Raw genomic sequence first — 15137 nt, 5'->3', positions numbered from 1 at the left:
CAACCACACACCTGTGAAACAATGCACCCATGCATGTCAGTACTGGCAAATCTGTGTGTGTGTGTGTGTGTGTGTGTGTGTGTGTGTGTGTGTGTGTGTGTGTGTGTGTGTGTGTGTGTGGAGTATAATGCCTTGGATGCCATTCACACTCACTAGACCTCCCATTGGTCTACTGAAGCATGCCTTCTGATGTCGGACACCTTGACATACCCTTTGCCCATATATCATCCTGATAACCCCTGTGGTGCATGTGATAACTGCATATTACTGTATTATGACAAACTAGCTAGTTAGGAAGTCTAATTCTGACCCTGCCAACTGTGATAATGTGTGTGAGTCCCTAAGACAGTGTGGCTGTGTCAGCCTTGACACCTGTTCATGTGGACAGGCACATATACTACACCTACCTTATCCCTCCTTTATCACTGTTGCTGATGTCACTCACCATCGAATATACCTTTGGACAGCTCCCCAACATGTAAGCTGTGTGGTGCATGCAATAACTGCATAGACATGTAATAGCACTACGTAGTCAGGCAGGGGTTTGAAACACCATACTGTTAAGTGTGTGACATAAACATACTTAGGTTTTACTCTCCCATCCCCTCCCTGACTTACATTGTCTCTCTCTGTCTCTCTCACTCCCTCTCTGGTGGATGTGGAGATGTACACCTGCTTTGCTTAGGCAGCAGCTTGTGTTTTGTAAGTGATGCTCATAATCAGCTGATGGCCTTTGCGCAAATTGCAGTCACCCACTAGCTGATCGCATGGGGAACAGCTGTGGTAACATTCCCATAGCCAATTGCATGGAAACATACTCCTATAACTAGGACTATCATGTGGGTGTTGGCCCTTTTCATTCACTGTGAGCAGGATTTCAGGTCAGTGTTTGGCAAAGAGCATCACAGATAGTAGTGGGATATACCTCTAACAACATACACTGTAGAGACAGACCAACAAACAGGAGGGGGATGTTCCAGACATGACTACAGAATGTAAGTGTTGCTGTTCTGCATTTGGAGTAGTGTTGGTTTACCAGGGTATGTGTGGATATGACTGGTCTACATGATTTAATACCTGTCATGACAGTGTTATGTGTTTGAGGAAACTCCCACCTGTATGGTTATCTGCAGACTGGCCAGTGCTTTGAGTCTTATGTTTCTTGCATTACTCACAGATCACCTATTTTAGAACTGCAGAAGCATAGTCAGAAGATTACAGTCAGTACATGGTGTCAGCCATGTGAGTTACTGACTTCATATCCCTCATAAGACATATGTCACAACAAACCCTGTTACAACAGTAAATGTATGAGGTTATCACAGCAACATGCCAATATTGGCCCAGTGTTTGTGCCTCCAGACACAAGTCTGTCAACCTTTGTACATATGTCATACAGTTAGAGGTGCATATGTTTTGTACACCATTTATTGACATCATATCTGATAACAAGTCAGTCAGATATCAGACTGCTAGACATGTTATGTATAGCAGGGGTTATATTTGAGGAAATAACCTGGGCATTCTGTGGTTGTATGTACAGTAATGAGGTCTGTGTACTTATTGTGATTGTCAACAGTATGTGTATTGCGAATACGTACCTTGGCCTGTGTAGAGATTGTGGCAGATGTCATTGTTCTTGGTCCTGTTCTATCTGATGTTACATGCTGCTCCAGTGTATAGTACCCTTTCGACTCACATGTTTGTAGGACCAAACACACACATGTGCCATACCACAGACAGGCATCGGACCACACTATGTCATGGCCCAGTATATGTAGGGTTAGTCTGTGAGTGGCACATATGAGGATGGTGTTGATCAGACAGTCCATATACTGTAATATTAAGCTTGCTTACCATATGTGGCTGTGACTGTGTTCACATTGATTGTGGGTATGCACTTTCACACAGGTGTCTGTTACTCTGTGCTGTGACATGCCTGTAGAGCCTGCTATATTTGCAGGTATATGTGTATTCCCCCATAAGAAGTGTAGGCCAGTGTTGTGGCAGTCTGCCTGTAGTTTGCACAGTGCTTTGTTACATGCCAACCAGCTTAGGGTAATTACCCAGTGTGATGTTATCTCCAGATATTTGCCAGATGTACTGCTGTCAGGCTATCATAACTGTCGTGCATTTCTGACAATACAGAGGGATGCTGTATAGATGTATGTCACTAAATAGTGGGTAGTATGTGGTCATGTGACCTCCACATCATCAGTTATTATGTGTCAGGACAGACAGGAGTGTGTGAATGCATAAACTGTGTGAGATATGTAGTCCAGTGTTTATGTAATATACCCATGTACATGGCTGTTAACATCCACATTGTCAGGCTTGGTCCACATGTCTCACACTAACGGGGTCTGCATATACCTCTGGAGTGACCAGAGTGTGCCAGACTGTCCACATTTATTGATCATATCTCTGTAGTCCACAGAATTATTACTGTGATAACAGTGGTACTGTACTATGATGACCTTAGGCTGTCTGTCAGTAACTGATGGGGTAGATGTCAATGGCAGATGTGACCTCCCATACACAATATGTTACAGTAGCAACAGTCTACATATATACCTGAAATACATACATGACATCCCCTTGCACTAAGAGGTTTGAGACTATTGGTGCTGAGGTATGACTCCACTCCATATGCTGAACATATGGTAAATATATATATATATAGCCATATACACACATATACATATCTACATACATAAATAGATATATATATATTTATATTTATATTTATATATATATATATACACACACATATACATATCTACATACATAAATGTGTATATATATATATATATATATATATATATATATATATATATATATACATATACACATCTGTATATGTCTACATATATATATATATATATATATATATATATATATATATATATATATATACATATATATACACACACACATAGTTATAGATATCTACATATATATCGACATAAATATATATATAATACATATATATATACAGAGAGATCTATATATGGCCATATATATATATAATGCACTATGCATATGTGTATAAATACATATATATGAATATATATATATATGTGTGTATGTACATGCAGACATATATCTACATATGTTTATGCATATATCCATATCCTTGTCACGTGCAAACATTACTGTTGTGTATACCTTCCCAGGTGTATCACACCATATGTATCTCATATGTGTATATTTAGATATAACAACGTATGTGATGCAACAGTAATATCACTAACAAGTACTACACAATTGTAGAAGTCACAGCAATTGTTCAATACTACTCAATATGTGTACTGACAGATGTATTGGAAAAACAACTGTCTTCACCACTGTCATGACGTAGTGGTAAACCACTGTGACTATAGTGTGCAGGGTCCTGGTTTCATGACCTGCAAGGGCTGTTTATTTTGTTGTTGGGCAGAACAAGGGCTGTTGGATACAGAGTGGTTAAGACAGTTTTGAGCAGCTTTAAGTGCATTTGTGTGGGTTTGCATGAAGCTAAGTGGTGGTAACATACTGTTAAATGTACGGGTGCTTACACCATCTAGGTTACGCTTATTAGTGTGCATATGTGCTTAGCGGTTATATTGCAGCAATGCTGACACCTGCTAAGCATGGCTCAGCCCTGGTAACCAGTGCTCACATCCCAGTCTGATAACATAGCAGGGTAATGACATCTGTAATAAGTGTATGTAATGCCATGTACAAAACATACGTCTATGTGCTGTCATTACAGTAGCGAGGGGTGTGAGTCTCCTGTCTGGGACACTTGAGTATATATGGCTTGTACAACACTCTTATCCATGTGAATGTGTTACATACAAGGGTAGTATCCCAGGTTATATGCAGTCACACTGGCATGTAGTGCATCATTTTGTTACGACTGTTGACAGTGCTTTCCCAAGTAAGAGTAGATTGCTAATTGTAGTAATGGAAACAAACACCCCTGCATGCATAGATGGACTTTGAGTCCTCACTGTCATGTTCCTGGTGTGTAAGCTGTGTCACATGATATATTTCCTACTGGAAAATGATCTGACATGTGGAAAATAACTATAGACTACTGTCTGTATAGCACATGTCAGTGAGGGCTGCCATCATGTAGTAATGTCATACCTATCGGTGTCAGATGTCTATCTGTCCACACAGTCTTCCTACTGCATAGCTAGAAGGTGAGCTGATGTCTGTCAGTCCCTGTGCAGATGTCAGGTATCCATCTTGGATACGTACAGACAATCTATGCTTGACTGACACTGACATGTCTGCCCAGCTGTGTTATAAATGGCACAGATAGGACTCAACACCCTGTATGCACAACATGCCATGGATACCTCAACTGGACTACCACAGTCAACAGAACATGCTTGGGTACAGGTCTCCAAGACAGACACTAACCATGTTATGTAATACATGTTACATACATGTCAACTGGAGCACCTCACTGACCCTCTGCAGGAGGCACCCTGAGGATTGGCTGATGCATGTCACTCTCTCCCAGAGGGTCACCACAGTGGTGTATGTAGATAGATGGCATGCTGGAACATGCCAGGTGGCAAGATACCACTGTACACACATCCCCTGCACTTCCCATTTGTCCATGGACAGTAGCCAGGTACACACCTATGAACACATGCACTGATGCACCCCAGTACTTATGAATGTGTACATGTGCATTACTGAAAATATCAGTGACTGTGTGGTAGGTGACCTGTAGTTGGTAATACCCTGCGGCTCTTCACACCCACTGCACCACCCATTGCCATAGTTAGATGTGGCTGCTGCTGTACCAGACATTACATGTACCTTGTTATTCTCCTCTCCCTAAGGGCTACCTGTGCCTTGCAGTACCAGCACAACACCATTGTACCCATTGAGTTCTGGCAAGTGTGTTTATATGTGCATGTATATATATATATATATATATATATATATATATATATATATATATATATATATAGTACAGCATTCCAAGGCCACATACTTCTATTGCAATATGCATTGCCACATACTATTAGGGATAGTGATGTTGCTGCCCCTAGCAGAGGCATGACAATGCATCACCCTGCTATGCCTGTGGCATATGCATTAGATGCATATCCCTGTAGTAGCACTCTTGGGATGGACAAGTGGTTGTATTGCAGTCATGGTCAATGTGTGATGGTGGGTATGTCAGAGTGTCATCATGGGTTCCAGTGCATACAATATCCACAGTGTAATTTGGGTGCTGGGTATACTGTCATTACACCATGGTACCCCCGGTACATGTCCCATGTACCACTGTATGTTGACCACCATCACCATCAACCATACAAGTAACTGATAACATTATCCAGCCCAGTTATGCACACGCTGTGTGCAACCTACCTGTAACACACTGGACACACTGAAAAGGTGGTTAGCACTGATAGGCCCAGGTCCCTCGGATGTGTGTCTGACTGTTATGCATTTGTCAATGTGTATATGATGGTATGTCACACTATGTATTGTCCATATACAACCATTACATCCCCATTACCATACTGTACATGCCTGGGGATGTTCTACATGTAACATGTAAACTGGAACACACCTCATCCTAAAAGCTATGTGGTGTGTGCAATTAAAGCCACACACATCAGTAGCACTACATACCTAGGTAGGGGTCTAGGTCTCTCCGATGTATTTCTGACTGTTATGTGTTTGTCAATGTGTATATGATGGTATGTCACACTATGTACTGTCCATATACAACCATTACATCCCCCATTACCATACTGTACATGACTGGGGATGTTCTGCATGTAACATGTAACCTGGGACACATCTCATCCTAAAAGCTGTGTGGTGTGTGCAATTAAAGCCACACACATCAGTAGCACTACATACCTAAGTAGGGGTCTAGTCCCAATGTTGCCAAGTAAGACTGTGCATGTATGTGGAGGGATCTACTCCAGGTTGCAGAATATACATGCCCCAGGGGGTCATCTGTCCAAGAACTGAATGTCATATGCTAACATGTCACAGGTATCATCCTGTGGACATACATTCCATCACAACGACTGTTAGCTGTGTAAATGGCCTCATCCTCACTGTATTGGTGTGCAGCATTACTGGGGTTGGTGTATATAGCTGTGTGTGGCTGTTGTGGACACAGATAACATCATTCTGGTTACTGTTGAGTGTATCCCACAGTGTAGCTGGCCATAATACTGTACAGTTCATGTTAACAGGTTATGTATTTGTCTATCACACTATCTGTGGTTCTACAGAGCCTCTCACCCTCCAAAGGGTAGGGGTGTGCCACCCACACCAGCACACATATGTTTACCATATTGAGGACTGCACTACATTAGCCGGTAGTATCGCCAATGACATTAAACTAGCAGACTGCTTATTCCACAATGTGTTGTTCTGCATAGTCTAGCTTACTGGAATTACATAGGCTACAATGGGGCTCCTTGCACAGGTACATACATCCATGTGTACAGTATTCTCTGTGTTGTGCATCAACACCTAAGCCTCTGTGTGTGTTATAGAAAAACATGTGGTGTGTCCCACCCAGTGCAGCTACCATTGTCCACTGGAGAAGGGCTGCTAACAGCAGCCACCATGCATTCACCTGTATACACCACCCCCAGACTATCGGCCATGTGGCACAGGCAGTAACTGTTATACAGACCTGTGATATGTGTTCACCTGTACCCAGGATATGGCACAACCAAGGTGTCACCACAGTGCTATACCCCTTGTGAGATATGGCAGCAGATCATCCTCCTGCTGACACATGGACACCTACAACACAAATGGATAGCATTATGGAGACCACAATCACTCAGTGTTACTAACAGCTATAATGCATCATGGCCGGCCAGCCACACTACCTGACATGTAAGCATTAAATATTACTGCTGACAACATGTTACACAGCAGTACATTGGTACACTGTAGTACAGTCACCGTGTGCATCAGAACCATGTTAGCTTATCCCTGCATTGATGTTATGGATGACAGAGGTGTGCCACAGGTATCATCATATGCACATGGTGTGTTGTTGGTTTGCCAGAGACCTAGGCTGGGTCATACATTTGACACCATGTGTGTGAGTGAGGGGTTTTAATTACTGATATGGCTGTGGTGATGTGTTGAGTGTAGGTATGGTGTTGTCCTAAGTGTTTGTATTGTGTGTGAGTATGCATGCACACAGTTCTGCCATGTGGCTGCCCTATACAGGTGTTTGTTGGACAGATGCAGACCATACCTGGCAGTGTGTACAGTTCACCACCTTCAGTCATGGACACGAGAACTGTGCCTGCGAGGGGTTCCACTGGCATGCCCAGGTGCAAACTTTGATATGCTACACTCCCCTGATGATGACTTATGTCATCTAGAACCAGGTCCCTCCTGGGACTGGCCAGGGCTGTGGTGTGGTGTGGACAGTGCCCCCCCTTCAATGCTGAGGCTGGTACTGCCACTATGGGAGTGGCTTGGTGTCCTTGCATGTCCACGTTGACCTCCAGATGTTGGTGTTGCTGGCCTACATCCACGTGGCCATCACACCACTCCCACCACATGCTGTAGCATGGACAATCCACAGTTGAGGAGGCTGACCATCTCACCCCACCGTCTATCCATGATCTCTGTATAATAATGGAGGGCACCTGTAAGATCACGTATGTTGTCGCAGCTGAAAAAGCAGCCCGCTGCAGCCTCAGACCCTGTCTGGTATATCGTTCCATACATGCCTGCACCTCCATGACAGCCTGAAACATCTGTCTAGTGGTACCAGATGTGGCACTTCTGCCAGGGGCACACTGACCAGCAGCCCTCCCACGAGCACCCCTGTACATCTGCCTATGTGATACCCTGCCAGACATCTGGCTATGGCTGCTGTGTCCAGACACAGCAGCCATAGATACCACACTGTCCTGTGCACTGCCACCAACCGCCAACTGTCCCTCTGCTATGGCCACTGGTGATATAGGTATTGTGACTGTGTGTGGAGATGGGTGGATAACAGGGGTATGTCAAATGATAACACAGTTTCGGCCTCTGACAACCCCACCTGCACACACCTATCATCATTTTCAGTGTCTGTATGAACACTAACATCAGACTGCATGCAGGAGGGACCTTGACCCACCTTGCCACCTGGGAGAGGAAAACAAGAAATGCACTTTAAGACCTGTATGTCATTGCTTAACAGTACACACACACACACACACACACACACACACACACACACACACACACACACACACACACACACACACACACACACACATTCCACCATAATACCTACCTATCCCTGAGATTACAGACAGTCCCAAGTTTATTCTCTTAAGTTCCCCATCCTGTATTACACTTGGAAACTTACACTCATTAATACCAATCATTAACGTATAATTCTTCTAATTACCTACACAAGTAATCACAAAACATGACCTGTTACTCCATTACCTCTTTGACTTGATTGGAGTCTGTTTTACAAGGACTCACTGCTGTCATCCAGTGTTCACCCTGGGTATGTCTAGTCATTGTGAGCATGGCTCCCATATGTTAGGGGCTACTACAGTCACTCAATAATGTCACGCACTGGAGTGCCATACGTAACTATTGCTCAATAGATGCAAGACCTGTTGCTCAATTAACTTATTATGTGGAAAAGAGTAATATTTGGATACACTCACTGGTGTTGTCTAGTAATTTCCCAATGCATCTGTAGTGCTGCATATGTAAGTGTTCTTTCACCTTTCTGCTGATTGCCATTTTAACAGTATACATGGTGTCTAGTTTCCCTCCCAATGCATGTTTCATGCTACAGACCTTATTATACTATCACCTGTCCTGAGATTACATATCAGACAAGTATTCCTGGTCTCTCATGTGTCAGTCCAAGTCCGTTTACTGCATGATTCCAAAGGGAAGTCGAGACGTATTAACAACCCCACAATTACACATGTGCATACATAGACACACATGCAAACACACACAAACATACTCTCTCACACACACACACACACACACACACACACACACACACACACACACACACACACACACACACACACACACACACACACACACATCCTACATGCATCAACCCCCTCCACTCCACCAGATTGCACTTATAGACAAAATACCCCCCACAAACACACTTACAGGTGTGCTTGCATGAATATATTACACAAAAACCTCCCATTACCCATCTGCCAACATGCATAACATATGGTACTCAACTGCATGCAGTGCAGCTATAGTCAATCCATGCTAGCAACAGTATACATGTGTATGATGCATGGGCTGTGTTAGTAGGTGATGCCCCTTCCCCTGGAAAACACTGCACCCATGTGCACAGAATTGTTGTGCACCTGTTCAGCACCCTGTCATGTACTGTGCACCATAACTCACAGGTGTACACACCATTGCTGAATGGGTGTTACTGTGTCAGTTATGTCTGCTCTGCTGCTCACAGCCCCCTATGTGTTTGTCCGACACATACCTGGGATGGTGTGTTTGACATACATCATTTGTGAATGCCTGATGTCTGATTTACAGATGTCATCATCAGCAGTGCATTTATGACCAATACAATACAATTACACTGACAACCGTCAAACCTTACCATGGCTATGGGGAGTGTTCACACCCTTATTGATATGACGCCCTCTTCCTTGATATGCCATGGGACCACATTACTGCATATGTTAACATTACTTGAGCCTAATATGTGACATATGTCCTGTACAATCAAATGCAGTGTCAAACAAATGTGTTAGTTGTGCTGATGCTGATTGAGATGCATACACTTCGTGGGTGCATATGTGTGCATGTCCTTATCATGATGGTTTGTTGCACCTACTGTTATGTGTACTACAGCAATCACTATTCCTGGCAGGGGTATACTAGCATGGATCATCTGCATTTTCCAGTATATGGTCAGTCTGCCCTACACATGGCCCCCAACTCTGCAGGACTACAAGGTCAACTCATGTGTGCATCCCTTGGAGTTCACATACTGCCATCACTATTGCTGTGGAGTCAGGGTTATGTCTGCCACAGTTTCTGACTATGACTGTGTGCAGATACAGCCATTCATAGCATCCTTTGGATCCCTGCTGCAGTGCACTGTTGTGTCATGAACACACCCCCTCTCCACCTTCAGCCTTTTTGCAGACGCTTGACAACTATGGCCTAAACATGTGTGTCAGTTTGCAGTGTCCCAAACACTGAACACCATGTATAACAGCTTAGTCCCAGCTAATGAATGTACACTGGCACCAGCACGGTACAGATGGGGATGCTGGGCCTGAGGTGGGGTGAGGTGTTGGTTGTGCAGCACATGTATTTTACGTGATACTATCTGTAGGCTTCCAACGTGGGTTTGGTACACCAGTACACATTACAAAGAATGCCTTTTGGGGACCTTTTCTGTTATGCATATGCTACCTGTAGGGAGGCCTGGCTGATGTTTCCTGTGGTACAACTGTCACATCTGATTACCTTAACCCATGGGCCACACATTTGCAGAGTCTAGGCAATTGCTAACATGGGTACTGCTCAGCTAGTACTTGCTAAACATTCCTGCAACCCCCTCAGTATTGTGGCATGTTACTAGACAGCTTGTATGACTGGTTTGCTATATGTGACATCATCTGTCTTGGAAGGCCAACTGTTTATTTCCTACATTATTCCTGTCCCATACATCCTCACCACATACATGATTGTCTGCACTGTTTGCCATGGTATTTGCAATGATGAGGTATGGCTACATGTTCGACTTCTGGGTGCTACCTGTTGGGTATCAGGCCCAAGCCATGGCATGTAAGATGTGTGCAAGCCATAGCTGCCTCTGTTGCAGGTAAGTGGGCACAGTTGATGGCCAAACATCTTGGACAGCAGACCATTTCTTGGTGTGACATTGGGGACATGTACTTGCTAGAAGGTGCATTTCCATGACAAATGCATGCGGTCAGTACCTCAACAGCTGCTTCCGCTATATTTTATCTGCAGTGTGTGCACGCATGTACTTTCAGTGTTTGCGAAGGTATGTATTTCCCATATTTGCTGTCCTAACATATGATTCTATATTACACACTCATTGCTCATGTTAGGACCACACTGCAGGTTATAAGGGTTGTGGACTGCAATATTGTGATATGCAGTAGTGTAGATCTGTAACAGTTGCTATTGTAATACTGGCATATACACTGCTGTAGCACTGTATAAAGGTGATGTTTCACACATGTCCCTACTGTAGGCCATTTGTCCCATCAATATGTTCATCTCTTTGCACACATTTTGCAGTGACAGGATGTTACTTATATTGCAGGAGTCTGAAATACCCTTCAGAAACACCATCATGGTGACCACTGTGATGCAGTGCAGTTAACAGCAACAATACATGAACATGTACAACATGCATTATGGGTAGGTGCGTTAAATATGTGCATGGAATATACCACAGCCATAACATGACTGGTGCAATGGCAAACCTGAGCAAACACCATACTCACCAGCTACAGGCTGCTGTCTTGGAGGTATACAAGAGGGACCTACATAAGTGTGTGAGAGATGTGATGTCAGTAGCCACAGCTGTGGCATTGGTACAAGATGGGTGCAGCATTACAGTACATCAACAGTACAAGCCCACAATACTATAGATTATGCACATCTGTTTATTACTACTATGCAGGAGCAGACTATATATATATATATATATATATATATATATATATATATATATGTATATATCATCTCACATATGCATGATCTATCTGTACAGATGTGGATGGATACACAACAGTGGTCTACTGATGTGCTCTGTGGCCTTACCTGCATGCTCGTCTGCCATTGTGTGGTTGGCACCCACCTCCACTATGCTCTCCGCCAGGTGTTGTGTGTGCGGGTGGGGAGGTGCCTCGTGGCTGGCAAGGAGCTCCTCAACATGGATCAGGGGGGCTGGATGGCATGACCCCCCTGTTGCGAGCTGATCCCCCATAACTGCAGCAGTATGTCGATGGGCATTGCAAAGTAGGCCTGTGCAACGATGCCGGACCTGCTCATAACTGAGATTATGCAGGCCATCGTTTACCCTGTGGACAAGATCTTTCCACAGGGCAGTCCACTCCTGCTGCTCATGGGCTGTTCGGCCAAACAACACCTGGTAGTGTATGTGATGATGACCTTATTCTCATCCGTTATATAACTGGGAGGTCTCTCATGGGACATCTTGCCTGAAAGACATAAAGATGGAAACAGGTCTGACCACCTCATACAGCAAAGTTATCATAGTTTTTAATACACATCTCTGTCTTCCCCCACCATATCTGCAACAACAATCTGATCACACAACTCAATAGGTATTTCCACAGAATACCTACCAATGGGACATAAATCATATTGTACAACACTTTGAGCTATGTGTTTGTAGTCATGTTCCCTGTGGGGACACTATAATTGCTGGCCTGTTACAGACAATGTCACCTGCATGCCATTGTAAGGGCCACTATGGTTCCATATATGCACATCGTCTGTTTGCTATGTGATTGCTGCGCATCTGTTGTTTTGGTTATTAGGGATATCAATGCATGCTGTTGGACATGATCCTGGAATGTGTGGACTATTACTACCCACATATGTTCTATAACAGTGACACAATAGCATGTTTAGGGCAGTTGCCAGCAGAACCACCTCTTCCACCTCATCTGGCCATGTTTCCAGGCCACATCATATGTGGGACCCACCCTGGGGCTTCCTCATCTTCTGGTCCTGTACTACCTTCAGGCTGAACCATGAAGCTGATGTTGTGACTGGACATGGGTGGGGGCCTTGTTCCCATTGTTTCCATATGGGGGCTCATGGGGCTTCCACATCACAGATGACACTCCCCATGCAGAGTGTTTACCCACCACATGTGTCATATACTGCTCCTGTAGGTTGTCTTCTCTATCTTCCAACCCAAACCACCTCCACGAATATACCTGCTATCCCTCCCCAAATTCCCAATCCCACCTTGACAAAGAAAGGCAATGTGTTCCCAACATGGAGTTCACACATGACATAACTGTCCATTTTGCACACACTTACTGCTGTATATATATATATATGTGCGTACTGATATGTGTGATGTTCCCTCACACATAGCATGCAGCACTGTGATGCCAAACTAGGGAGCATGTATTTATATACATGTGTGTGTGTGTGTTTGTGTGTGTGTGTGTGTTTGTATATATATATATACACACACACATATATATATATATATATATATATATATGTGTGTGTGTATATATATATATATATATATATATATATATATATATATATATATGTATGGGTGCATTCTACAACACAGACAGGTGCCACATGTGGACACAGCCTAACCTTAGTGGGTTTTATATATATATATATATATATATATATATATATATATATATATATATTGTTTGTCTTTCGGCTTTTCCCAGTTAGGGGGTCGCCACAGCGGAACTCCGGTCTGCTAATTTGATTTGGTAGTTGATTTTTACGTGCCGAGTTACCAGCCCTGACGCACAACCTTCAACGAAGGTATGCCCATTTGTGCATGTCTCCACACAGAAGACGCTCTAGCTGAGAATTGAACCGGACAGCGTCTTACTGTGAGGTGACTATGCTACCACAGCATCACCACCGTGGGTCTATATACTACATATATATATATATATATATATATAGATATATATATCTATATATATATATATATATATATATATATATATATATATATATATATATATATATATATATATATAGATATATATATATGTGTGTATGTATAGAGGGACATATGGCAGGTAAGCCTATTACACACCTATGGCATTTCTGCATGCTACATTACAAGTTACCATGACTGTCCTGCAAGCGGTGGGCACTGGAACCCATGTGTCCATCATAACGGCATTACTTCCACCACCAGCTATTGGCCACACTAATATACATGTTTTGCATTACACAACACACACTATGATGGCTTACATCTTCTCAGTCAGTGCTGATCTGCACATTTGACAGGTATGGCCCATTGCACACCAGGACAGACACTACGGTCCATAGCAGTTGTTCAGCTGGACATCATTACAACAACAACACCTGATGGCACATATAAATCATTCCACATCATCTATCCCATTATTATGGACCAAGTACTACATTCAATTGCATGCATATATGCTTCACATACCTGTTGTGGGAATGATGTCTCTTCTGGATAATTTGTTGGATGGATGTGTTTTTTTTTTTTTTTTTGGCTTTCATTCTCTCTCTCTCTCACTGTCTTAGTCTCTCTCCAGTAAATAGACTGAGCTGCTTTGAATAGATTGCAGCATGAATTTTGTAGGTGATGCACTTGATCAGGTGATGGCCTCTGCATTAATTAGTGCCCTCCACTTGCTACCTGCATGCAGCATGCTGTGTAGCACTTCCAATTACCACTGTCATGGCAGCCCACTACTATAAATCCCTACATCCTGTGGGCATGGTCCCTTTACCTTTCCTGTATAGAGGACATCCTCCCTGTGTGTGGGCAGCAGTGTTACAGACAGCAGGTAGCAATACCTCTTACAAGAGGACTTGCAGACTCAGGTCAGCTACATATTTGTATAAGGTTCCAGACCTATAGACAGTGTAAGTAGTGTTGTTATATGCATTGTATAGCACCAGTGTTACACGGTTTGTGTGTACATACTAGTTTAACATGGAATGCAGTCTGTCTGCATAGTTCTCAATTGTGGGCCTATCCACATGATGGCCAGAGGTGTGCCTGTTATTTTTTGTCTGTCCACCACACAGTTCTTGTGTCAGATATATCACTGGCATTGTGTGTGTTAAGTGCTATCAGTACATGGCTACATCCATTTGTGTTTATGGCTTCATATGCCTGACTAAGGGTATGTTGCAAACTATCCTGTAACACCAGCAACCTTCTCAGTGTATAACGGCACTATTTCACATATGGGTCTGTGTTTTGGCCTCAGTCCTCCACCTATATACTGGGTTTTGTCCATATGACATGCAGTGAGTGGTTGTTATGTAGTGGTCTGTGATTATGTCATGCTGCCATTCCTGCCATCATTCCAGTGCTGTTGTGGCCCCCCCACACATAT

Source organism: Protopterus annectens, chromosome 3.part1, assembly GCF_019279795.1.
Source record: "Protopterus annectens isolate FY-2018-M chromosome 3.part1, PAN1.0, whole genome shotgun sequence".
NCBI lineage: Eukaryota > Metazoa > Chordata > Ceratodontiformes > Protopteridae > Protopterus > Protopterus annectens.
This window is presented reverse-complemented; position numbering follows the sequence as displayed.